This window comes from Phyllobates terribilis, unplaced genomic scaffold (assembly GCF_046119375.1).
Source record: "Phyllobates terribilis strain yellow unplaced genomic scaffold, ASM4611937v1 Scaffold_11__3_contigs__length_659146591, whole genome shotgun sequence".
In the NCBI taxonomy this organism is placed as follows: domain Eukaryota; kingdom Metazoa; phylum Chordata; class Amphibia; order Anura; family Dendrobatidae; genus Phyllobates; species Phyllobates terribilis.
This window is the reverse complement of record NW_027362771.1, coordinates 571,844,535-571,868,701: the sequence shown is the minus strand read 5'-3', so window position 1 is coordinate 571,868,701 and position 24,167 is coordinate 571,844,535. Positions and strand designations below refer to the sequence as shown.

At 41.9% G+C, this 24,167-nt stretch overlaps 10 non-coding genes across 10 annotated transcripts; all 10 read left to right on the top strand.

Annotated features, from left to right (window-relative positions):
- Positions 1–2,747: 2,747 nt before the first annotated feature.
- On the top strand, positions 2,748–2,820 carry TRNAM-CAU (transfer RNA methionine (anticodon CAU)). Its single transcript has one exon. It is a non-coding gene; the product is annotated as a tRNA-Met (tRNA).
- A 1,620-nt stretch (positions 2,821–4,440) lies between these two features.
- Positions 4,441–4,513, top strand: TRNAM-CAU (transfer RNA methionine (anticodon CAU)). Its single transcript has one exon. It is a non-coding gene; the product is annotated as a tRNA-Met (tRNA).
- A 1,619-nt stretch (positions 4,514–6,132) lies between these two features.
- On the top strand, positions 6,133–6,205 carry TRNAM-CAU (transfer RNA methionine (anticodon CAU)). Its single transcript has one exon. It is a non-coding gene; the product is annotated as a tRNA-Met (tRNA).
- Positions 6,206–7,825: 1,620 nt separating this feature from the next.
- TRNAM-CAU (transfer RNA methionine (anticodon CAU)) lies at positions 7,826–7,898 on the top strand. Its single transcript has one exon. It is a non-coding gene; the product is annotated as a tRNA-Met (tRNA).
- A 1,620-nt stretch (positions 7,899–9,518) lies between these two features.
- Positions 9,519–9,591, top strand: TRNAM-CAU (transfer RNA methionine (anticodon CAU)). The gene has a single exon. It is a non-coding gene; the product is annotated as a tRNA-Met (tRNA).
- A 1,620-nt stretch (positions 9,592–11,211) lies between these two features.
- TRNAM-CAU (transfer RNA methionine (anticodon CAU)) lies at positions 11,212–11,284 on the top strand. The gene has a single exon. It is a non-coding gene; the product is annotated as a tRNA-Met (tRNA).
- Positions 11,285–12,904: 1,620 nt separating this feature from the next.
- Positions 12,905–12,977, top strand: TRNAM-CAU (transfer RNA methionine (anticodon CAU)). Its single transcript has one exon. It is a non-coding gene; the product is annotated as a tRNA-Met (tRNA).
- A 3,320-nt stretch (positions 12,978–16,297) lies between these two features.
- TRNAM-CAU (transfer RNA methionine (anticodon CAU)) lies at positions 16,298–16,370 on the top strand. Its single transcript has one exon. It is a non-coding gene; the product is annotated as a tRNA-Met (tRNA).
- Positions 16,371–17,995: 1,625 nt separating this feature from the next.
- On the top strand, positions 17,996–18,068 carry TRNAM-CAU (transfer RNA methionine (anticodon CAU)). The gene has a single exon. It is a non-coding gene; the product is annotated as a tRNA-Met (tRNA).
- Positions 18,069–19,687: 1,619 nt separating this feature from the next.
- Positions 19,688–19,760, top strand: TRNAM-CAU (transfer RNA methionine (anticodon CAU)). The gene has a single exon. It is a non-coding gene; the product is annotated as a tRNA-Met (tRNA).
- Positions 19,761–24,167: the final 4,407 nt, after the last annotated feature.

Here is a 24,167-nt window from a genome sequence, read left to right as displayed (position 1 = left end):
GCACTGGTACCATGTTTCCTTAACTGATTTTGCCACCATCTTGGCTAGAGAGTCACAGCTCTTTTCCATTCAGTAGCAAAACATCACCAATTGATGGAAGGGGAGCTCCAATGACAAACAGGGATAAAGGCTTGTTGAGTCCCTTAACACCCAGGAATTAAAAGTGAGAGATATGAATGGTTTGAGATATGACATCAAATAAGCTTTTGTGCAAATAAATATCCAAAAAACCTGGTGGTCTGCATTTTTGGCTGCAAAGAGCAGTTCCAACCTAAACTGATTCTGTCTGCAAGGCACGTGTTGGCTTTGGAATGTGGACACTAGTCCCCAAAAAAAAGTCTCTCCCATAGCAGGAATCGAACCAGTCAACCAGGAATACTAACTAAGTCTTTCTCCACATGGTGTAAGCAGTACAGTAAACAGCAAGACAGGTGTAAAAAAAAAAAAAAAAAGAGTGTTTTGCTTTGAATACAAAACATCAACATTACAAGAGCTGAAACACGCTACATGGTCAAGGTTTTTGGCACGTCAGTTGAATAATTTGAAGATCATGAGTTTTTTGCTCACACGTGGCATCCTCCTTTTCTCAAGAGATTTTGTCACTAACTCTGAACTTTCCAATTCAGTTCTAAACTGTTTCCGATTAGAAAGAACATGGGAGCCCTAATGACAGACAGGACACATGGCTTGTTGAGTCCCTTGACACTTTTGTGTAAAACTGTGTAGTTGAAAAAGGCTTAAGCTATGAAACAAAAGGAAATCTTTTGCAAAAGTCATAATGCATCGCCAATGTTAAGTATTTTTGTTGCAAAGTGAAAATCTACCAGAAACATTTTTGATTGAAAAACACGTGTCAGTCTTTGAATGGTGGCAGTAGCTAAGATAAAGATGCATTCCCATACCGGGAGTCGAACCCAGGCCACCTGGGTGAGAGCCAGGAATCCTAACCGCTAGACCATATGGGAAAAGATGCACTAATGTCTCAGTGACATTATGAAAAAAAAAAGTTTTCTGCTATGCACAATAAACTTCTGCAGATCTGCAGGTACAGCTTGCCTCGTTAGCGCAGTAGGTAGCGCGTCAGTCTCATAATCTGAAGGTCGTGAGTTCGAGCCTCACACGGTGCACTGTTCCCTCCTTTTCTCGAGAGATTTTGTCACCAACTTAGAACTTTTCCATTCAATTCTACAACTTTTTCCATTAGAAAGGAAATGGGAATCCAAATAACTTACCGGACCCATGAGTTGTTGAGTCCCTTGACACTTTAGTGTAAAAAGGGGTGGTTGAGAATGAGTTGAGCTACGAATCCAAATTGAATCTTGTGTGAAGGGTCAGAATGAAGTGCCAAAACGCGGGCGTTCAGCATTTTTGCCTGAAAAAAACAAATCCTACTTGAAATACGTTTGACTAAAAAACACGCGTCAGTTTTTGAATGTTGGCAGCGGTGCAGAAAAGGATGCGTTCCCATACCAGTAGTCGAACCCGGGCCGCCTGGGTGAAAACCAGGAATCCTAACCGCTAGACCATATGGGAGAAGATGTACTGCCAGCTCACTTACAATATGAAAAAAAAGAGGTGTACTGCTTTGCACAAGCAACTTCCGCAGATTATTACGTGCATTTTGCCTCGTTAGCGCAGCAGGTAGCGCGTCAGTCTCGTAATCTGAAGGTCATGAGTTCGATTCTCACATGGGGCACTGGTACCATGTTTCCTTAACTGATTTTGCCACCATCTTGGCTAGAGAGTCACAGCTCTTTTCCATTCAGTAGCAAAACATCACCAATTGATGGAAGGGGAGCTCCAATGACAAACAGGGATAAAGGCTTGTTGAGTCCCTTAACACCCAGGAATTAAAAGTGAGAGATATGAATGGTTTGAGATATGACATCAAATAAGCTTTTGTGCAAATAAATATCCAAAAAACCTGGTGGTCTGCATTTTTGGCTGCAAAGAGCAGTTCCAACCTAAACTGATTCTGTCTGCAAGGCACGTGTTGGCTTTGGAATGTGGACACTAGTCCCCAAAAAAAAGTCTCTCCCATAGCAGGAATCGAACCAGTCAACCAGGAATACTAACTAAGTCTTTCTCCACATGGTGTAAGCAGTACAGTAAACAGCAAGACAGGTGTAAAAAAAAAAAAAAAAAGAGTGTTTTGCTTTGAATACAAAACATCAACATTACAAGAGCTGAAACACGCTACATGGTCAAGGTTTTTGGCACGTCAGTTGAATAATTTGAAGATCATGAGTTTTTTGCTCACACGTGGCATCCTCCTTTTCTCAAGAGATTTTGTCACTAACTCTGAACTTTCCAATTCAGTTCTAAACTGTTTCCGATTAGAAAGAACATGGGAGCCCTAATGACAGACAGGACACATGGCTTGTTGAGTCCCTTGACACTTTTGTGTAAAACTGTGTAGTTGAAAAAGGCTTAAGCTATGAAACAAAAGGAAATCTTTTGCAAAAGTCATAATGCATCGCCAATGTTAAGTATTTTTGTTGCAAAGTGAAAATCTACCAGAAACATTTTTGATTGAAAAACACGTGTCAGTCTTTGAATGGTGGCAGTAGCTAAGATAAAGATGCATTCCCATACCGGGAGTCGAACCCAGGCCACCTGGGTGAGAGCCAGGAATCCTAACCGCTAGACCATATGGGAAAAGATGCACTAATGTCTCAGTGACATTATGAAAAAAAAAAGTTTTCTGCTATGCACAATAAACTTCTGCAGATCTGCAGGTACAGCTTGCCTCGTTAGCGCAGTAGGTAGCGCGTCAGTCTCATAATCTGAAGGTCGTGAGTTCGAGCCTCACACGGGGCACTGTTCCCTCCTTTTCTCGAGAGATTTTGTCACCAACTTAGAACTTTTCCATTCAATTCTACAACTTTTTCCATTAGAAAGGAAATGGGAATCCAAATAACTTACCGGACCCATGAGTTGTTGAGTCCCTTGACACTTTAGTGTAAAAAGGGGTGGTTGAGAATGAGTTGAGCTACGAATCCAAATTGAATCTTGTGTGAAGGGTCAGAATGAAGTGCCAAAACGCGGGCGTTCAGCATTTTTGCCTGAAAAAAACAAATCCTACTTGAAATACGTTTGACTAAAAAACACGCGTCAGTTTTTGAATGTTGGCAGCGGTGCAGAAAAGGATGCGTTCCCATACCAGTAGTCGAACCCGGGCCGCCTGGGTGAAAACCAGGAATCCTAACCGCTAGACCATATGGGAGAAGATGTACTGCCAGCTCACTTACAATATGAAAAAAAAGAGGTGTACTGCTTTGCACAAGCAACTTCCGCAGATTATTACGTGCATTTTGCCTCGTTAGCGCAGCAGGTAGCGCGTCAGTCTCGTAATCTGAAGGTCATGAGTTCGATTCTCACATGGGGCACTGGTACCATGTTTCCTTAACTGATTTTGCCACCATCTTGGCTAGAGAGTCACAGCTCTTTTCCATTCAGTAGCAAAACATCACCAATTGATGGAAGGGGAGCTCCAATGACAAACAGGGATAAAGGCTTGTTGAGTCCCTTAACACCCAGGAATTAAAAGTGAGAGATATGAATGGTTTGAGATATGACATCAAATAAGCTTTTGTGCAAATAAATATCCAAAAAACCTGGTGGTCTGCATTTTTGGCTGCAAAGAGCAGTTCCAACCTAAACTGATTCTGTCTGCAAGGCACGTGTTGGCTTTGGAATGTGGACACTAGTCCCCAAAAAAAAGTCTCTCCCATAGCAGGAATCGAACCAGTCAACCAGGAATACTAACTAAGTCTTTCTCCACATGGTGTAAGCAGTACAGTAAACAGCAAGACAGGTGTAAAAAAAAAAAAAAAAAGAGTGTTTTGCTTTGAATACAAAACATCAACATTACAAGAGCTGAAACACGCTACATGGTCAAGGTTTTTGGCACGTCAGTTGAATAATTTGAAGATCATGAGTTTTTTGCTCACACGTGGCATCCTCCTTTTCTCAAGAGATTTTGTCACTAACTCTGAACTTTCCAATTCAGTTCTAAACTGTTTCCGATTAGAAAGAACATGGGAGCCCTAATGACAGACAGGACACATGGCTTGTTGAGTCCCTTGACACTTTTGTGTAAAACTGTGTAGTTGAAAAAGGCTTAAGCTATGAAACAAAAGGAAATCTTTTGCAAAAGTCATAATGCATCGCCAATGTTAAGTATTTTTGTTGCAAAGTGAAAATCTACCAGAAACATTTTTGATTGAAAAACACGTGTCAGTCTTTGAATGGTGGCAGTAGCTAAGATAAAGATGCATTCCCATACCGGGAGTCGAACCCAGGCCACCTGGGTGAGAGCCAGGAATCCTAACCGCTAGACCATATGGGAAAAGATGCACTAATGTCTCAGTGACATTATGAAAAAAAAAAGTTTTCTGCTATGCACAATAAACTTCTGCAGATCTGCAGGTACAGCTTGCCTCGTTAGCGCAGTAGGTAGCGCGTCAGTCTCATAATCTGAAGGTCGTGAGTTCGAGCCTCACACGGGGCACTGTTCCCTCCTTTTCTCGAGAGATTTTGTCACCAACTTAGAACTTTTCCATTCAATTCTACAACTTTTTCCATTAGAAAGGAAATGGGAATCCAAATAACTTACCGGACCCATGAGTTGTTGAGTCCCTTGACACTTTAGTGTAAAAAGGGGTGGTTGAGAATGAGTTGAGCTACGAATCCAAATTGAATCTTGTGTGAAGGGTCAGAATGAAGTGCCAAAACGCGGGCGTTCAGCATTTTTGCCTGAAAAAAACAAATCCTACTTGAAATACGTTTGACTAAAAAACACGCGTCAGTTTTTGAATGTTGGCAGCGGTGCAGAAAAGGATGCGTTCCCATACCAGTAGTCGAACCCGGGCCGCCTGGGTGAAAACCAGGAATCCTAACCGCTAGACCATATGGGAGAAGATGTACTGCCAGCTCACTTACAATATGAAAAAAAAGAGGTGTACTGCTTTGCACAAGCAACTTCCGCAGATTATTACGTGCATTTTGCCTCGTTAGCGCAGCAGGTAGCGCGTCAGTCTCGTAATCTGAAGGTCATGAGTTCGATTCTCACATGGGGCACTGGTACCATGTTTCCTTAACTGATTTTGCCACCATCTTGGCTAGAGAGTCACAGCTCTTTTCCATTCAGTAGCAAAACATCACCAATTGATGGAAGGGGAGCTCCAATGACAAACAGGGATAAAGGCTTGTTGAGTCCCTTAACACCCAGGAATTAAAAGTGAGAGATATGAATGGTTTGAGATATGACATCAAATAAGCTTTTGTGCAAATAAATATCCAAAAAACCTGGTGGTCTGCATTTTTGGCTGCAAAGAGCAGTTCCAACCTAAACTGATTCTGTCTGCAAGGCACGTGTTGGCTTTGGAATGTGGACACTAGTCCCCAAAAAAAAGTCTCTCCCATAGCAGGAATCGAACCAGTCAACCAGGAATACTAACTAAGTCTTTCTCCACATGGTGTAAGCAGTACAGTAAACAGCAAGACAGGTGTAAAAAAAAAAAAAAAAGAGTGTTTTGCTTTGAATACAAAACATCAACATTACAAGAGCTGAAACACGCTACATGGTCAAGGTTTTTGGCACGTCAGTTGAATAATTTGAAGATCATGAGTTTTTTGCTCACACGTGGCATCCTCCTTTTCTCAAGAGATTTTGTCACTAACTCTGAACTTTCCAATTCAGTTCTAAACTGTTTCCGATTAGAAAGAACATGGGAGCCCTAATGACAGACAGGACACATGGCTTGTTGAGTCCCTTGACACTTTTGTGTAAAACTGTGTAGTTGAAAAAGGCTTAAGCTATGAAACAAAAGGAAATCTTTTGCAAAAGTCATAATGCATCGCCAATGTTAAGTATTTTTGTTGCAAAGTGAAAATCTACCAGAAACATTTTTGATTGAAAAACACGTGTCAGTCTTTGAATGGTGGCAGTAGCTAAGATAAAGATGCATTCCCATACCGGGAGTCGAACCCAGGCCACCTGGGTGAGAGCCAGGAATCCTAACCGCTAGACCATATGGGAAAAGATGCACTAATGTCTCAGTGACATTATGAAAAAAAAAAGTTTTCTGCTATGCACAATAAACTTCTGCAGATCTGCAGGTACAGCTTGCCTCGTTAGCGCAGTAGGTAGCGCGTCAGTCTCATAATCTGAAGGTCGTGAGTTCGAGCCTCACACGGGGCACTGTTCCCTCCTTTTCTCGAGAGATTTTGTCACCAACTTAGAACTTTTCCATTCAATTCTACAACTTTTTCCATTAGAAAGGAAATGGGAATCCAAATAACTTACCGGACCCATGAGTTGTTGAGTCCCTTGACACTTTAGTGTAAAAAGGGGTGGTTGAGAATGAGTTGAGCTACGAATCCAAATTGAATCTTGTGTGAAGGGTCAGAATGAAGTGCCAAAACGCGGGCGTTCAGCATTTTTGCCTGAAAAAAACAAATCCTACTTGAAATACGTTTGACTAAAAAACACGCGTCAGTTTTTGAATGTTGGCAGCGGTGCAGAAAAGGATGCGTTCCCATACCAGTAGTCGAACCCGGGCCGCCTGGGTGAAAACCAGGAATCCTAACCGCTAGACCATATGGGAGAAGATGTACTACCAGCTCACTTACAATATGAAAAAAAAGAGGTGTACTGCTTTGCACAAGCAACTTCCGCAGATTATTACGTGCATTTTGCCTCGTTAGCGCAGCAGGTAGCGCGTCAGTCTCGTAATCTGAAGGTCATGAGTTCGATTCTCACATGGGGCACTGGTACCATGTTTCCTTAACTGATTTTGCCACCATCTTGGCTAGAGAGTCACAGCTCTTTTCCATTCAGTAGCAAAACATCACCAATTGATGGAAGGGGAGCTCCAATGACAAACAGGGATAAAGGCTTGTTGAGTCCCTTAACACCCAGGAATTAAAAGTGAGAGATATGAATGGTTTGAGATATGACATCAAATAAGCTTTTGTGCAAATAAATATCCAAAAAACCTGGTGGTCTGCATTTTTGGCTGCAAAGAGCAGTTCCAACCTAAACTGATTCTGTCTGCAAGGCACGTGTTGGCTTTGGAATGTGGACACTAGTCCCCAAAAAAAAGTCTCTCCCATAGCAGGAATCGAACCAGTCAACCAGGAATACTAACTAAGTCTTTCTCCACATGGTGTAAGCAGTACAGTAAACAGCAAGACAGGTGTAAAAAAAAAAAAAAAAAGAGTGTTTTGCTTTGAATACAAAACATCAACATTACAAGAGCTGAAACACGCTACATGGTCAAGGTTTTTGGCACGTCAGTTGAATAATTTGAAGATCATGAGTTTTTTGCTCACACGTGGCATCCTCCTTTTCTCAAGAGATTTTGTCACTAACTCTGAACTTTCCAATTCAGTTCTAAACTGTTTCCGATTAGAAAGAACATGGGAGCCCTAATGACAGACAGGACACATGGCTTGTTGAGTCCCTTGACACTTTTGTGTAAAACTGTGTAGTTGAAAAAGGCTTAAGCTATGAAACAAAAGGAAATCTTTTGCAAAAGTCATAATGCATCGCCAATGTTAAGTATTTTTGTTGCAAAGTGAAAATCTACCAGAAACATTTTTGATTGAAAAACACGTGTCAGTCTTTGAATGGTGGCAGTAGCTAAGATAAAGATGCATTCCCATACCGGGAGTCGAACCCAGGCCACCTGGGTGAGAGCCAGGAATCCTAACCGCTAGACCATATGGGAAAAGATGCACTAATGTCTCAGTGACATTATGAAAAAAAAAAGTTTTCTGCTATGCACAATAAACTTCTGCAGATCTGCAGGTACAGCTTGCCTCGTTAGCGCAGTAGGTAGCGCGTCAGTCTCATAATCTGAAGGTCGTGAGTTCGAGCCTCACACGGGGCACTGTTCCCTCCTTTTCTCGAGAGATTTTGTCACCAACTTAGAACTTTTCCATTCAATTCTACAACTTTTTCCATTAGAAAGGAAATGGGAATCCAAATAACTTACCGGACCCATGAGTTGTTGAGTCCCTTGACACTTTAGTGTAAAAAGGGGTGGTTGAGAATGAGTTGAGCTACGAATCCAAATTGAATCTTGTGTGAAGGGTCAGAATGAAGTGCCAAAACGCGGGCGTTCAGCATTTTTGCCTGAAAAAAACAAATCCTACTTGAAATACGTTTGACTAAAAAACACGCGTCAGTTTTTGAATGTTGGCAGCGGTGCAGAAAAGGATGCGTTCCCATACCAGTAGTCGAACCCGGGCCGCCTGGGTGAAAACCAGGAATCCTAACCGCTAGACCATATGGGAGAAGATGTACTGCCAGCTCACTTACAATATGAAAAAAAAGAGGTGTACTGCTTTGCACAAGCAACTTCCGCAGATTATTACGTGCATTTTGCCTCGTTAGCGCAGCAGGTAGCGCGTCAGTCTCGTAATCTGAAGGTCATGAGTTCGATTCTCACATGGGGCACTGGTACCATGTTTCCTTAACTGATTTTGCCACCATCTTGGCTAGAGAGTCACAGCTCTTTTCCATTCAGTAGCAAAACATCACCAATTGATGGAAGGGGAGCTCCAATGACAAACAGGGATAAAGGCTTGTTGAGTCCCTTAACACCCAGGAATTAAAAGTGAGAGATATGAATGGTTTGAGATATGACATCAAATAAGCTTTTGTGCAAATAAATATCCAAAAAACCTGGTGGTCTGCATTTTTGGCTGCAAAGAGCAGTTCCAACCTAAACTGATTCTGTCTGCAAGGCACGTGTTGGCTTTGGAATGTGGACACTAGTCCCCAAAAAAAAGTCTCTCCCATAGCAGGAATCGAACCAGTCAACCAGGAATACTAACTAAGTCTTTCTCCACATGGTGTAAGCAGTACAGTAAACAGCAAGACAGGTGTAAAAAAAAAAAAAAAAAGAGTGTTTTGCTTTGAATACAAAACATCAACATTACAAGAGCTGAAACACGCTACATGGTCAAGGTTTTTGGCACGTCAGTTGAATAATTTGAAGATCATGAGTTTTTTGCTCACACGTGGCATCCTCCTTTTCTCAAGAGATTTTGTCACTAACTCTGAACTTTCCAATTCAGTTCTAAACTGTTTCCGATTAGAAAGAACATGGGAGCCCTAATGACAGACAGGACACATGGCTTGTTGAGTCCCTTGACACTTTTGTGTAAAACTGTGTAGTTGAAAAAGGCTTAAGCTATGAAACAAAAGGAAATCTTTTGCAAAAGTCATAATGCATCGCCAATGTTAAGTATTTTTGTTGCAAAGTGAAAATCTACCAGAAACATTTTTGATTGAAAAACACGTGTCAGTCTTTGAATGGTGGCAGTAGCTAAGATAAAGATGCATTCCCATACCGGGAGTCGAACCCAGGCCACCTGGGTGAGAGCCAGGAATCCTAACCGCTAGACCATATGGGAAAAGATGCACTAATGTCTCAGTGACATTATGAAAAAAAAAAGTTTTCTGCTATGCACAATAAACTTCTGCAGATCTGCAGGTACAGCTTGCCTCGTTAGCGCAGTAGGTAGCGCGTCAGTCTCATAATCTGAAGGTCGTGAGTTCGAGCCTCACACGGGGCACTGTTCCCTCCTTTTCTCGAGAGATTTTGTCACCAACTTAGAACTTTTCCATTCAATTCTACAACTTTTTCCATTAGAAAGGAAATGGGAATCCAAATAACTTACCGGACCCATGAGTTGTTGAGTCCCTTGACACTTTAGTGTAAAAAGGGGTGGTTGAGAATGAGTTGAGCTACGAATCCAAATTGAATCTTGTGTGAAGGGTCAGAATGAAGTGCCAAAACGCGGGCGTTCAGCATTTTTGCCTGAAAAAAACAAATCCTACTTGAAATACGTTTGACTAAAAAACACGCGTCAGTTTTTGAATGTTGGCAGCGGTGCAGAAAAGGATGCGTTCCCATACCAGTAGTCGAACCCGGGCCGCCTGGGTGAAAACCAGGAATCCTAACCGCTAGACCATATGGGAGAAGATGTACTGCCAGCTCACTTACAATATGAAAAAAAAGAGGTGTACTGCTTTGCACAAGCAACTTCCGCAGATTATTACGTGCATTTTGCCTCGTTAGCGCAGCAGGTAGCGCGTCAGTCTCGTAATCTGAAGGTCATGAGTTCGATTCTCACATGGGGCACTGGTACCATGTTTCCTTAACTGATTTTGCCACCATCTTGGCTAGAGAGTCACAGCTCTTTTCCATTCAGTAGCAAAACATCACCAATTGATGGAAGGGGAGCTCCAATGACAAACAGGGATAAAGGCTTGTTGAGTCCCTTAACACCCAGGAATTAAAAGTGAGAGATATGAATGGTTTGAGATATGACATCAAATAAGCTTTTGTGCAAATAAATATCCAAAAAACCTGGTGGTCTGCATTTTTGGCTGCAAAGAGCAGTTCCAACCTAAACTGATTCTGTCTGCAAGGCACGTGTTGGCTTTGGAATGTGGACACTAGTCCCCAAAAAAAAGTCTCTCCCATAGCAGGAATCGAACCAGTCAACCAGGAATACTAACTAAGTCTTTCTCCACATGGTGTAAGCAGTACAGTAAACAGCAAGACAGGTGTAAAAAAAAAAAAAAAAAGAGTGTTTTGCTTTGAATACAAAACATCAACATTACAAGAGCTGAAACACGCTACATGGTCAAGGTTTTTGGCACGTCAGTTGAATAATTTGAAGATCATGAGTTTTTTGCTCACACGTGGCATCCTCCTTTTCTCAAGAGATTTTGTCACTAACTCTGAACTTTCCAATTCAGTTCTAAACTGTTTCCGATTAGAAAGAACATGGGAGCCCTAATGACAGACAGGACACATGGCTTGTTGAGTCCCTTGACACTTTTGTGTAAAACTGTGTAGGTGAAAAAGGCTTAAGCTATGAAACAAAAGGAAATCTTTTGCAAAAGTCATAATGCATCGCCAATGTTAAGTATTTTTGTTGCAAAGTGAAAATCTACCAGAAACATTTTTGATTGAAAAACACGTGTCAGTCTTTGAATGGTGGCAGTAGCTAAGATAAAGATGCATTCCCATACCGGGAGTCGAACCCAGGCCACCTGGGTGAGAGCCAGGAATCCTAACCGCTAGACCATATGGGAAAAGATGCACTAATGTCTCAGTGACATTATGAAAAAAAAAAGTTTTCTGCTATGCACAATAAACTTCTGCAGATCTGCAGGTACAGCTTGCCTCGTTAGCGCAGTAGGTAGCGCGTCAGTCTCATAATCTGAAGGTCGTGAGTTCGAGCCTCACACGGGGCACTGTTCCCTCCTTTTCTCGAGAGATTTTGTCACCAACTTAGAACTTTTCCATTCAATTCTACAACTTTTTCCATTAGAAAGGAAATGGGAATCCAAATAACTTACCGGACCCATGAGTTGTTGAGTCCCTTGACACTTTAGTGTAAAAAGGGGTGGTTGAGAATGAGTTGAGCTACGAATCCAAATTGAATCTTGTGTGAAGGGTCAGAATGAAGTGCCAAAACGCGGGCGTTCAGCATTTTTGCCTGAAAAAAACAAATCCTACTTGAAATACGTTTGACTAAAAAACACGCGTCAGTTTTTGAATGTTGGCAGCGGTGCAGAAAAGGATGCGTTCCCATACCAGTAGTCGAACCCGGGCCGCCTGGGTGAAAACCAGGAATCCTAACCGCTAGACCATATGGGAGAAGATGTACTGCCAGCTCACTTACAATATGAAAAAAAAGAGGTGTACTGCTTTGCACAAGCAACTTCCGCAGATTATTACGTGCATTTTGCCTCGTTAGCGCAGCAGGTAGCGCGTCAGTCTCGTAATCTGAAGGTCATGAGTTCGATTCTCACATGGGGCACTGGTACCATGTTTCCTTAACTGATTTTGCCACCATCTTGGCTAGAGAGTCACAGCTCTTTTCCATTCAGTAGCAAAACATCACCAATTGATGGAAGGGGAGCTCCAATGACAAACAGGGATAAAGGCTTGTTGAGTCCCTTAACACCCAGGAATTAAAAGTGAGAGATATGAATGGTTTGAGATATGACATCAAATAAGCTTTTGTGCAAATAAATATCCAAAAAACCTGGTGGTCTGCATTTTTGGCTGCAAAGAGCAGTTCCAACCTAAACTGATTCTGTCTGCAAGGCACGTGTTGGCTTTGGAATGTGGACACTAGTCCCCAAAAAAAAGTCTCTCCCATAGCAGGAATCGAACCAGTCAACCAGGAATACTAACTAAGTCTTTCTCCACATGGTGTAAGCAGTACAGTAAACAGCAAGACAGGTGTAAAAAAAAAAAAAAAAAGAGTGTTTTGCTTTGAATACAAAACATCAACATTACAAGAGCTGAAACACGCTACATGGTCAAGGTTTTTGGCACGTCAGTTGAATAATTTGAAGATCATGAGTTTTTTGCTCACACGTGGCATCCTCCTTTTCTCAAGAGATTTTGTCACTAACTCTGAACTTTCCAATTCAGTTCTAAACTGTTTCCGATTAGAAAGAACATGGGAGCCCTAATGACAGACAGGACACATGGCTTGTTGAGTCCCTTGACACTTTTGTGTAAAACTGTGTAGTTGAAAAAGGCTTAAGCTATGAAACAAAAGGAAATCTTTTGCAAAAGTCATAATGCATCGCCAATGTTAAGTATTTTTGTTGCAAAGTGAAAATCTACCAGAAACATTTTTGATTGAAAAACACGTGTCAGTCTTTGAATGGTGGCAGTAGCTAAGATAAAGATGCATTCCCATACCGGGAGTCGAACCCAGGCCACCTGGGTGAGAGCCAGGAATCCTAACCGCTAGACCATATGGGAAAAGATGCACTAATGTCTCAGTGACATTATGAAAAAAAAAAGTTTTCTGCTATGCACAATAAACTTCTGCAGATCTGCAGGTACAGCTTGCCTCGTTAGCGCAGTAGGTAGCGCGTCAGTCTCATAATCTGAAGGTCGTGAGTTCGAGCCTCACACGGGGCACTGTTCCCTCCTTTTCTCGAGAGATTTTGTCACCAACTTAGAACTTTTCCATTCAATTCTACAACTTTTTCCATTAGAAAGGAAATGGGAATCCAAATAACTTACCGGACCCATGAGTTGTTGAGTCCCTTGACACTTTAGTGTAAAAAGGGGTGGTTGAGAATGAGTTGAGCTACGAATCCAAATTGAATCTTGTGTGAAGGGTCAGAATGAAGTGCCAAAACGCGGGCGTTCAGCATTTTTGCCTGAAAAAAACAAATCCTACTTGAAATACGTTTGACTAAAAAACACGCGTCAGTTTTTGAATGTTGGCAGCGGTGCAGAAAAGGATGCGTTCCCATACCAGTAGTCGAACCCGGGCCGCCTGGGTGAAAACCAGGAATCCTAACCGCTAGACCATATGGGAGAAGATGTACTGCCAGCTCACTTACAATATGAAAAAAAAGAGGTGTACTGCTTTGCACAAGCAACTTCCGCAGATTATTACGTGCATTTTGCCTCGTTAGCGCAGCAGGTAGCGCGTCAGTCTCGTAATCTGAAGGTCATGAGTTCGATTCTCACATGGGGCACTGGTACCATGTTTCCTTAACTGATTTTGCCACCATCTTGGCTAGAGAGTCACAGCTCTTTTCCATTCAGTAGCAAAACATCACCAATTGATGGAAGGGGAGCTCCAATGACAAACAGGGATAAAGGCTTGTTGAGTCCCTTAACACCCAGGAATTAAAAGTGAGAGATATGAATGGTTTGAGATATGACATCAAATAAGCTTTTGTGCAAATAAATATCCAAAAAACCTGGTGGTCTGCATTTTTGGCTGCAAAGAGCAGTTCCAACCTAAACTGATTCTGTCTGCAAGGCACGTGTTGGCTTTGGAATGTGGACACTAGTCCCCAAAAAAAAGTCTCTCCCATAGCAGGAATCGAACCAGTCAACCAGGAATACTAACTAAGTCTTTCTCCACATGGTGTAAGCAGTACAGTAAACAGCAAGACAGGTGTAAAAAAAAAAAAAAAAAAAAAAAAAGAGTGTTTTGCTTTGAATACAAAACATCAACATTACAAGAGCTGAAACACGCTACATGGTCAAGGTTTTTGGCACGTCAGTTGAATAATTTGAAGATCATGAGTTTTTTGCTCACACGTGGCATCCTCCTTTTCTCAAGAGATTTTGTCACTAACTCTGAACTTTCCAATTCAGTTCTAAACTGTTTCCGATTAGAAAGAACATGGGAGCCCTAATGACAGACAGGACACATGGCTTGTTGAGTCCCTTGACACTTTTGTGTAAAACTGTGTAGTTGAAAAAGGCTTAAGCTATGAAACAAAAGGAAATCTTTTGCAAAAGTCATAATGCATCGCCAATGTTAAGTATTTTTGTTGCAAAGTGAAAATCTACCAGAAACATTTTTGATTGAAAAACACGTGTCAGTCTTTGAATGGTGGCAGTAGCTAAGATAAAGTTGCATTCCCATACCGGGAGTCGAACCCAGGCCACCTGGGTGAGAGCCAGGAATCCTAACCGCTAGACCATATGGGAAAAGATGCACTAATGTCTCAGTGACATTATGAAAAAAAAAGTTTTCTGCTATGCACAATAAACTTCTGCAGATCTGCAGGTACAGCTTACCTCGTTAGCGCAGTAGGTAGCGCGTCAGTCTCATAATCTGAAGGTCGTGAGTTCGAGCCTCACACGGGGCACTGTTCCCTCCTTTTCTCGAGAGATTTTGTCACCAACTTAGAACTTTTCCATTCAATTCTACAACTTTTTCCATTAGAAAGGAAATGGGAATCCAAATAACTTACCGGACCCATGAGTTGTTGAGTCCCTTGACACTTTAGTGTAAAAAGGGGTGGTTGAGAATGAGTTGAGCTACGAATCCAAATTGAATCTTGTGTGAAGGGTCAGAATGAAGTGCCAAAACGCGGGCGTTCAGCATTTTTGCCTGAAAAAAACAAATCCTACTTGAAATACGTTTGACTAAAAAACACGCGTCAGTTTTTGAATGTTGGCAGCGGTGCAGAAAAGGATGCGTTCCCATACCAGTAGTCGAACCCGGGCCGCCTGGGTGAAAACCAGGAATCCTAACCGCTAGACCATATGGGAGAAGATGTACTGCCAGCTCACTTACAATATGAAAAAAAAGAGGTGTACTGCTTTGCACAAGCAACTTCCGCAGATTATTACGTGCATTTTGCCTCGTTAGCGCAGCAGGTAGCGCGTCAGTCTCGTAATCTGAAGGTCATGAGTTCGATTCTCACATGGGGCACTGGTACCATGTTTCCTTAACTGATTTTGCCACCATCTTGGCTAGAGAGTCACAGCTCTTTTCCATTCAGTAGCAAAACATCACCAATTGATGGAAGGGGAGCTCCAATGACAAACAGGGATAAAGGCTTGTTGAGTCCCTTAACACCCATGAATTAAAAGTGAGAGATATGAATGGTTTGAGATATGACATCAAATAAGCTTTTGTGCAAATAAATATCCAAAAAACCTGGTGGTCTGCATTTTTGGCTGCAAAGAGCAGTTCCAACCTAAACTGATTCTGTCTGCAAGGCACGTGTTGGCTTTGGAATGTGGACACTAGTCCCCAAAAAAAAGTCTCTCCCATAGCAGGAATCGAACCAGTCAACCAGGAATACTAACTAAGTCTTTCTCCACATGGTGTAAGCAGTACAGTAAACAGCAAGACAGGTGTAAAAAAAAAAAAAAAAAGAGTGTTTTGCTTTGAATACAAAACATCAACATTACAAGAGCTGAAACACGCTACATGGTCAAGGTTTTTGGCACGTCAGTTGAATAATTTGAAGATCATGAGTTTTTTGCTCACACGTGGCATCCTCCTTTTCTCAAGAGATTTTGTCACTAACTCTGAACTTTCCAATTCAGTTCTAAACTGTTTCCGATTAGAAAGAACATGGGAGCCCTAATGACAGACAGGACACATGGCTTGTTGAGTCCCTTGACACTTTTGTGTAAAACTGTGTAGTTGAAAAAGGCTTAAGCTATGAAACAAAAGGAAATCTTTTGCAAAAGTCATAATGCATCGCCAATGTTAAGTATTTTTGTTGCAAAGTGAAAATCTACCAGAAACATTTTTGATTGAAAAACACGTGTCAGTCTTTGAATGGTGGCAGTAGCTAAGATAAAGATGCATTCCCATACCGGGAGTCGAACCCAGGCCACCTGGGTGAGAGCCAGGAATCCTAACCGCTAGACCATATGGGAAAAGATGCACTAATGTCTCAGTGACATTATGAAAAAAAAAAGTTTTCTGCTATGCACAATAAACTTCTGCAGATCTGCAGGTACAGCTTGCCTCGTTAGCGCAGTAGGTAGCGCGTCAGTCTCATAATCTGAAGGTCGTGAGTTCGAGCCTCACACGGGGCACTGTTCCCTCCTTTTCTCGAGAGATTTTGTCACCAACTTAGAACTTTTCCATTCAATTCTACAACTTTTTCCATTAGAAAGGAAATGGGAATCCAAATAACTTACCGGACCCATGAGTTGTTGAGTCCCTTGACACTTTAGTGTAAAAAGGGGTGGTTGAGAATGAGTTGAGCTACGAATCCAAATTGAATCTTGTGTGAAGGGTGAGAATGAAGTGCCAAAACGCGGGCGTTCAGCATTTTTGCCTGAAAAAAACAAATCCTACTTGAAATACGTTTGACTAAAAAACACGCGTCAGTTTTTGAATGTTGGCAGCGGTGCAGAAAAGGATGCGTTCCCATACCAGTAGTCGAACCCGGGCCGCCTGGGTGAAAACCAGGAATCCTAACCGCTAGACCATATGGGAGAAGATGTACTGCCAGCTCACTTACAATATGAAAAAAAAGAGGTGTACTGCTTTGCACAAGCAACTTCCGCAGATTATTACGTGCATTTTGCCTCGTTAGCGCAGCAGGTAGCGCGTCAGTCTCGTAATCTGAAGGTCATGAGTTCGATTCTCACATGGGGCACTGGTACCATGTTTCCTTAACTGATTTTGCCACCATCTTGGCTAGAGAGTCACAGCTCTTTTCCATTCAGTAGCAAAACATCACCAATTGATGGAAGGGGAGCTCCAATGACAAACAGGGATAAAGGCTTGTTGAGTCCCTTAACACCCAGGAATTAAAAGTGAGAGATATGAATGGTTTGAGATATGACATCAAATAAGCTTTTGTGCAAATAAATATCCAAAAAACCTGGTGGTCTGCATTTTTGGCTGCAAAGAGCAGTTCCAACCTAAACTGATTCTGTCTGCAAGGCACGTGTTGGCTTTGGAATGTGGACACTAGTCCCCAAAAAAAAGTCTCTCCCATAGCAGGAATCGAACCAGTCAACCAGGAATACTAACTAAGTCTTTCTCCACATGGTGTAAGCAGTACAGTAAACAGCAAGACAGGTGTAAAAAAAAAAAAAAAAAAAAAAGAGTGTTTTGCTTTGAATACAAAACATCAACATTACAAGAGCTGAAACACGCTACATGGTCAAGGTTTTTGGCACGTCAGTTGAATAATTTGAAGATCATGAGTTTTTTGCTCACACGTGGCATCCTCCTTTTCTCAAGAGATTTTGTCACTAACTCTGAACTTTCCAATTCAGTTCTAAACTGTTTCCGATTAGAAAGAACATGGGAGCCCTAATGACAGACAGGACACATGGCTTGTTGAGTCCCTTGACACTTTTGTGTAAAACTGTGTAGTTGAAAAAGGCTTAAGCTATGAAACAAAAGGAAATCTTTTGCAAAAGTCATAATGCATCGCCAATGTTAAGTATTTTTGTTGCAAAGTGAAAATCTACCAGAAACATTTTTGATTGAAAAACACGTGTCAGTCTTTGAATGGTGGCAGTAGCTAAGATAAAGATGCATTCCCATACCGGGAGTCGAACCCAGGCCACCTGGGTGAGAGCCAGGAATCCTAACCGCTAGACCATATGGGAAAAGATGCACTAATGTCTCAGTGACATTATGAAAAAAAAAAGTTTTCTGCTATGCACAATAAACTTCTGCAGATCTGCAGGTACAGCTTGCCTCGTTAGCGCAGTAGGTAGCGCGTCAGTCTCATAATCTGAAGGTCGTGAGTTCGAGCCTCACACGGGGCACTGTTCCCTCCTTTTCTCGAGAGATTTTGTCACCAACTTAGAACTTTTCCATTCAATTCTACAACTTTTTCCATTAGAAAGGAAATGGGAATCCAAATAACTTACCGGACCCATGAGTTGTTGAGTCCCTTGACACTTTAGTGTAAAAAGGGGTGGTTGAGAATGAGTTGAGCTACGAATCCAAATTGAATCTTGTGTGAAGGGTCAGAATGAAGTGCCAAAACGCGGGCGTTCAGCATTTTTGCCTGAAAAAAACAAATCCTACTTGAAATACGTTTGACTAAAAAACACGCGTCAGTTTTTGAATGTTGGCAGCGGTGCAGAAAAGGATGCGTTCCCATACCAGTAGTCGAACCCGGGCCGCCTGGGTGAAAACCAGGAATCCTAACCGCTAGACCATATGGGAGAAGATGTACTGCCAGCTCACTTACAATATGAAAAAAAAGAGGTGTACTGCTTTGCACAAGCAACTTCCGCAGATTATTACGTGCATTTTGCCTCGTTAGCGCAGCAGGTAGCGCGTCAGTCTCGTAATCTGAAGGTCATGAGTTCGATTCTCACATGGGGCACTGGTACCATGTTTCCTTAACTGATTTTGCCACCATCTTGGCTAGAGAGTCACAGCTCTTTTCCATTCAGTAGCAAAACATCACCAATTGATGGAAGGGGAGCTCCAATGACAAACAGGGATAAAGGCTTGTTGAGTCCCTTAACACCCAGGAATTAAAAGTGAGAGATATGAATGGTTTGAGATATGACATCAAATAAGCTTTTGTGCAAATAAATATCCAAAAAACCTGGTGGTCTGCATTTTTGGCTGCAAAGAGCAGTTCCAACCTAAACTGATTCTGTCTGCAAGGCACGTGTTGGCTTTGGAATGTGGACACTAGTCCCCAAAAAAAAGTCTCTCCCATAGCAGGAATCGAACCAGTCAACCAGGAATACTAACTAAGTCTTTCTCCACATGGTGTAAGCAGTACAGTAAACAGCAAGACAGGTGTAAAAAAAAAAAAAAAAGAGTGTTTTGCTTTGAATACAAAACATCAACATTACAAGAGCTGAAACATGCTACATGGTCAAGGTTTTTGGCACGTCAGTTGAATAATTTGAAGATCATGAGTTTTTTGCTCACACGTGGCATCCTCCTTTTCTCAAGAGATTTTGTCACTAACTCTGAACTTTCCAATTCAGTTCTAAACTGTTTCCGATTAGAAAGAACATGGGAGCCCTAATGACAGACAGGACACATGGCTTGTTGAGTCCCTTGACACTTTTGTGTAAAACTGTGTAGTTGAAAAAGGCTTAAGCTATGAAACAAAAGGAAATCTTTTGCAAAAGTCATAATGCATCGCCAATGTTAAGTATTTTTGTTGCAAAGTGAAAATCTACCAGAAACATTTTTGATTGAAAAACACGTGTCAGTCTTTGAATGGTGGCAGTAGCTAAGATAAAGATGCATTCCCATACCGGGAGTCGAACCCAGGCCACCTGGGTGAGAGCCAGGAATCCTAACCGCTAGACCATATGGGAAAAGATGCACTAATGTCTCAGTGACATTATGAAAAAAAAAAGTTTTCTGCTATGCACAATAAACTTCTGCAGATCTGCAGGTACAGCTTGCCTCGTTAGCGCAGTAGGTAGCGCGTCAGTCTCATAATCTGAAGGTCGTGAGTTCGAGCCTCACACGGGGCACTGTTCCCTCCTTTTCTCGAGAGATTTTGTCACCAACTTAGAACTTTTCCATTCAATTCTACAACTTTTTCCATTAGAAAGGAAATGGGAATCCAAATAACTTACCGGACCCATGAGTTGTTGAGTCCCTTGACACTTTAGTGTAAAAAGGGGTGGTTGAGAATGAGTTGAGCTACGAATCCAAATTGAATCTTGTGTGAAGGGTCAGAATGAAGTGCCAAAACGCGGGCGTTCAGCATTTTTGCCTGAAAAAAACAAATCCTACTTGAAATACGTTTGACTAAAAAACACGCGTCAGTTTTTGAATGTTGGCAGCGGTGCAGAAAAGGATGCGTTCCCATACCAGTAGTCGAACCCGGGCCGCCTGGGTGAAAACCAGGAATCCTAACCGCTAGACCATATGGGAGAAGATGTACTGCCAGCTCACTTACAATATGAAAAAAAAGAGGTGTACTGCTTTGCACAAGCAACTTCCGCAGATTATTACGTGCATTTTGCCTCGTTAGCGCAGCAGGTAGCGCGTCAGTCTCGTAATCTGAAGGTCATGAGTTCGATTCTCACATGGGGCACTGGTACCATGTTTCCTTAACTGATTTTGCCACCATCTTGGCTAGAGAGTCACAGCTCTTTTCCATTCAGTAGCAAAACATCACCAATTGATGGAAGGGGAGCTCCAATGACAAACAGGGATAAAGGCTTGTTGAGTCCCTTAACACCCAGGAATTAAAAGTGAGAGATATGAATGGTTTGAGATATGACATCAAATAAGCTTTTGTGCAAATAAATATCCAAAAAACCTGGTGGTCTGCATTTTTGGCTGCAAAGAGCAGTTCCAACCTAAACTGATTCTGTCTGCAAGGCACGTGTTGGCTTTGGAATGTGGACACTAGTCCCCAAAAAAAAGTCTCTCCCATAGCAGGAATCGAACCAGTCAACCAGGAATACTAACTAAGTCTTTCTCCATATGGTGTAAGCAGTACAGTAAACAGCAAGACAGGTGTAAAAAAAAAAAAAAAAGAGTGTTTTGCTTTGAATACAAAACATCAACATTACAAGAGCTGAAACACGCTACATGGTCAAGGTTTTTGGCACGTCAGTTGAATAATTTGAAGATCATGAGTTTTTTGCTCACACGTGGCATCCTCCTTTTCTCAAGAGATTTTGTCACTAACTCTGAACTTTCCAATTCAGTTCTAAACTGTTTCCGATTAGAAAGAACATGGGAGCCCTAATGACAGACAGGACACATGGCTTGTTGAGTCCCTTGACACTTTTGTGTAAAACTGTGTAGTTGAAAAAGGCTTAAGCTATGAAACAAAAGGAAATCTTTTGCAAAAGTCATAATGCATCGCCAATGTTAAGTATTTTTGTTGCAAAGTGAAAATCTACCAGAAACATTTTTGATTGAAAAACACGTGTCAGTCTTTGAATGGTGGCAGTAGCTAAGATAAAGATGCATTCCCATACCGGGAGTCGAACCCAGGCCACCTGGGTGAGAGCCAGGAATCCTAACCGCTAGACCATATGGGAAAAGATGCACTAATGTCTCAGTGACATTATGAAAAAAAAAAGTTTTCTGCTATGCACAATAAACTTCTGCAGATCTGCAGGTACAGCTTACCTCGTTAGCGCAGTAGGTAGCGCGTCAGTCTCATAATCTGAAGGTCGTGAGTTCGAGCCTCACACGGGGCACTGTTCCCTCCTTTTCTCGAGAGATTTTGTCACCAACTTAGAACTTTTCCATTCAATTCTACAACTTTTTCCATTAGAAAGGAAATGGGAATCCAAATAACTTACCGGACCCATGAGTTGTTGAGTCCCTTGACACTTTAGTGTAAAAAGGGGTGGTTGAGAATGAGTTGAGCTACGAATCCAAATTGAATCTTGTGTGAAGGGTCAGAATGAAGTGCCAAAACGCGGGCGTTCAGCATTTTTGCCTGAAAAAAACAAATCCTACTTGAAATACGTTTGACTAAAAAACACGCGTCAGTTTTTGAATGTTGGCAGCGGTGCAGAAAAGGATGCGTTCCCATACCAGTAGTCGAACCCGGGCCGCCTGGGTGAAAACCAGGAATCCTAACCGCTAGACCATATGGGAGAAGATGTACTGCCAGCTCACTTACAATATGAAAAAAAAGAGGTGTACTGCTTTGCACAAGCAACTTCCGCAGATTATTACGTGCATTTTGCCTCGTTAGCGCAGCAGGTAGCGCGTCAGTCTCGTAATCTGAAGGTCATGAGTTCGATTCTCACATGGGGCACTGGTACCATGTTTCCTTAACTGATTTTGCCACCATCTTGGCTAGAGAGTCACAGCTCTTTTCCATTCAGTAGCAAAACATCACCAATTGATGGAAGGGGAGCTCCAATGACAAACAGGGATAAAGGCTTGTTGAGTCCCTTAACACCCATGAATTAAAAGTGAGAGATATGAATGGTTTGAGATATGACATCAAATAAGCTTTTGTGCAAATAAATATCCAAAAAACCTGGTGGTCTGCATTTTTGGCTGCAAAGAGCAGTTCCAACCTAAACTGATTCTGTCTGCAAGGCACGTGTTGGATTTGGAATGTGGACACTAGTCCCCAAAAAAAAGTCTCTCCCATAGCAGGAATCGAACCAGTCAACCAGGAATACTAACTAAGTCTTTCTCCACATGGTGTAAGCAGTACAGTAAACAGCAAGACAGGTGTAAAAAAAAAAAAAAAAAGAGTGTTTTGCTTTGAATACAAAACATCAACATTACAAGAGCTGAAACACGCTACATGGTCAAGGTTTTTGGCACGTCAGTTGAATAATTTGAAGATCATGAGTTTTTTGCTCACACGTGGCATCCTCCTTTTCTCAAGAGATTTTGTCACTAACTCTGAACTTTCCAATTCAGTTCTAAACTGTTTCCGATTAGAAAGAACATGGGAGCCCTAATGACAGACAGGACACATGGCTTGTTGAGTCCCTTGACACTTTTGTGTAAAACTGTGTAGTTGAAAAAGGCTTAAGCTATGAAACAAAAGGAAATCTTTTGCAAAAGTCATAATGCATCGCCAATGTTAAGTATTTTTGTTGCAAAGTGAAAATCTACCAGAAACATTTTTGATTGAAAAACACGTGTCAGTCTTTGAATGGTGGCAGTAGCTAAGATAAAGATGCATTCCCATACCGGGAGTCGAACCCAGGCCACCTGGGTGAGAGCCAGGAATCCTAACCGCTAGACCATATGGGAAAAGATGCACTAATGTCTCAGTGACATTATGAAAAAAAAAATTTTTCTGCTATGCACAATAAACTTCTGCAGATCTGCAGGTACAGCTTGCCTCGTTAGCGCAGTAGGTAGCGCGTCAGTCTCATAATCTGAAGGTCGTGAGTTCGAGCCTCACACGGTGCACTGTTCCCTCCTTTTCTCGAGAGATTTTGTCACCAACTTAGAACTTTTCCATTCAATTCTACAACTTTTTCCATTAGAAAGGAAATGGGAATCCAAATAACTTACCGGACCCATGAGTTGTTGAGTCCCTTGACACTTTAGTGTAAAAAGGGGTGGTTGAGAATGAGTTGAGCTACGAATCCAAATTGAATCTTGTGTGAAGGGTCAGAATGAAGTGCCAAAACGCGGGCGTTCAGCATTTTTGCCTGAAAAAAACAAATCCTACTTGAAATACGTTTGACTAAAAAACACGCGTCAGTTTTTGAATGTTGGCAGCGGTGCAGAAAAGGATGCGTTCCCATACCAGTAGTCGAACCCGGGCCGCCTGGGTGAAAACCAGGAATCCTAACCGCTAGACCATATGGGAGAAGATGTACTGCCAGCTCACTTACAATATGAAAAAAAAGAGGTGTACTGCTTTGCACAAGCAACTTCCGCAGATTATTACGTGCATTTTGCCTCGTTAGCGCAGCAGGTAGCGCGTCAGTCTCGTAATCTGAAGGTCATGAGTTCGATTCTCACATGGGGCACTGGTACCATGTTTCCTTAACTGATTTTGCCACCATCTTGGCTAGAGAGTCACAGCTCTTTTCCATTCAGTAGCAAAACATCACCAATTGATGGAAGGGGAGCTCCAATGACAAACAGGGATAAAGGCTTGTTGAGTCCCTTAACACCCAGGAATTAAAAGTGAGAGATATGAATGGTTTGAGATATGACATCAAATAAGCTTTTGTGCAAATAAATATCCAAAAAACCTGGTGGTCTGCATTTTTGGCTGCAAAGAGCAGTTCCAACCTAAACTGATTCTGTCTGCAAGGCACGTGTTGGCTTTGGAATGTGGACACTAGTCCCCAAAAAAAAGTCTCTCCCATAGCAGGAATCGAACCAGTCAACCAGGAATACTAACTAAGTCTTTCTCCACATGGTGTAAGCAGTACAGTAAACAGCAAGACAGGTGTAAAAAAAAAAAAAAAAAGAGT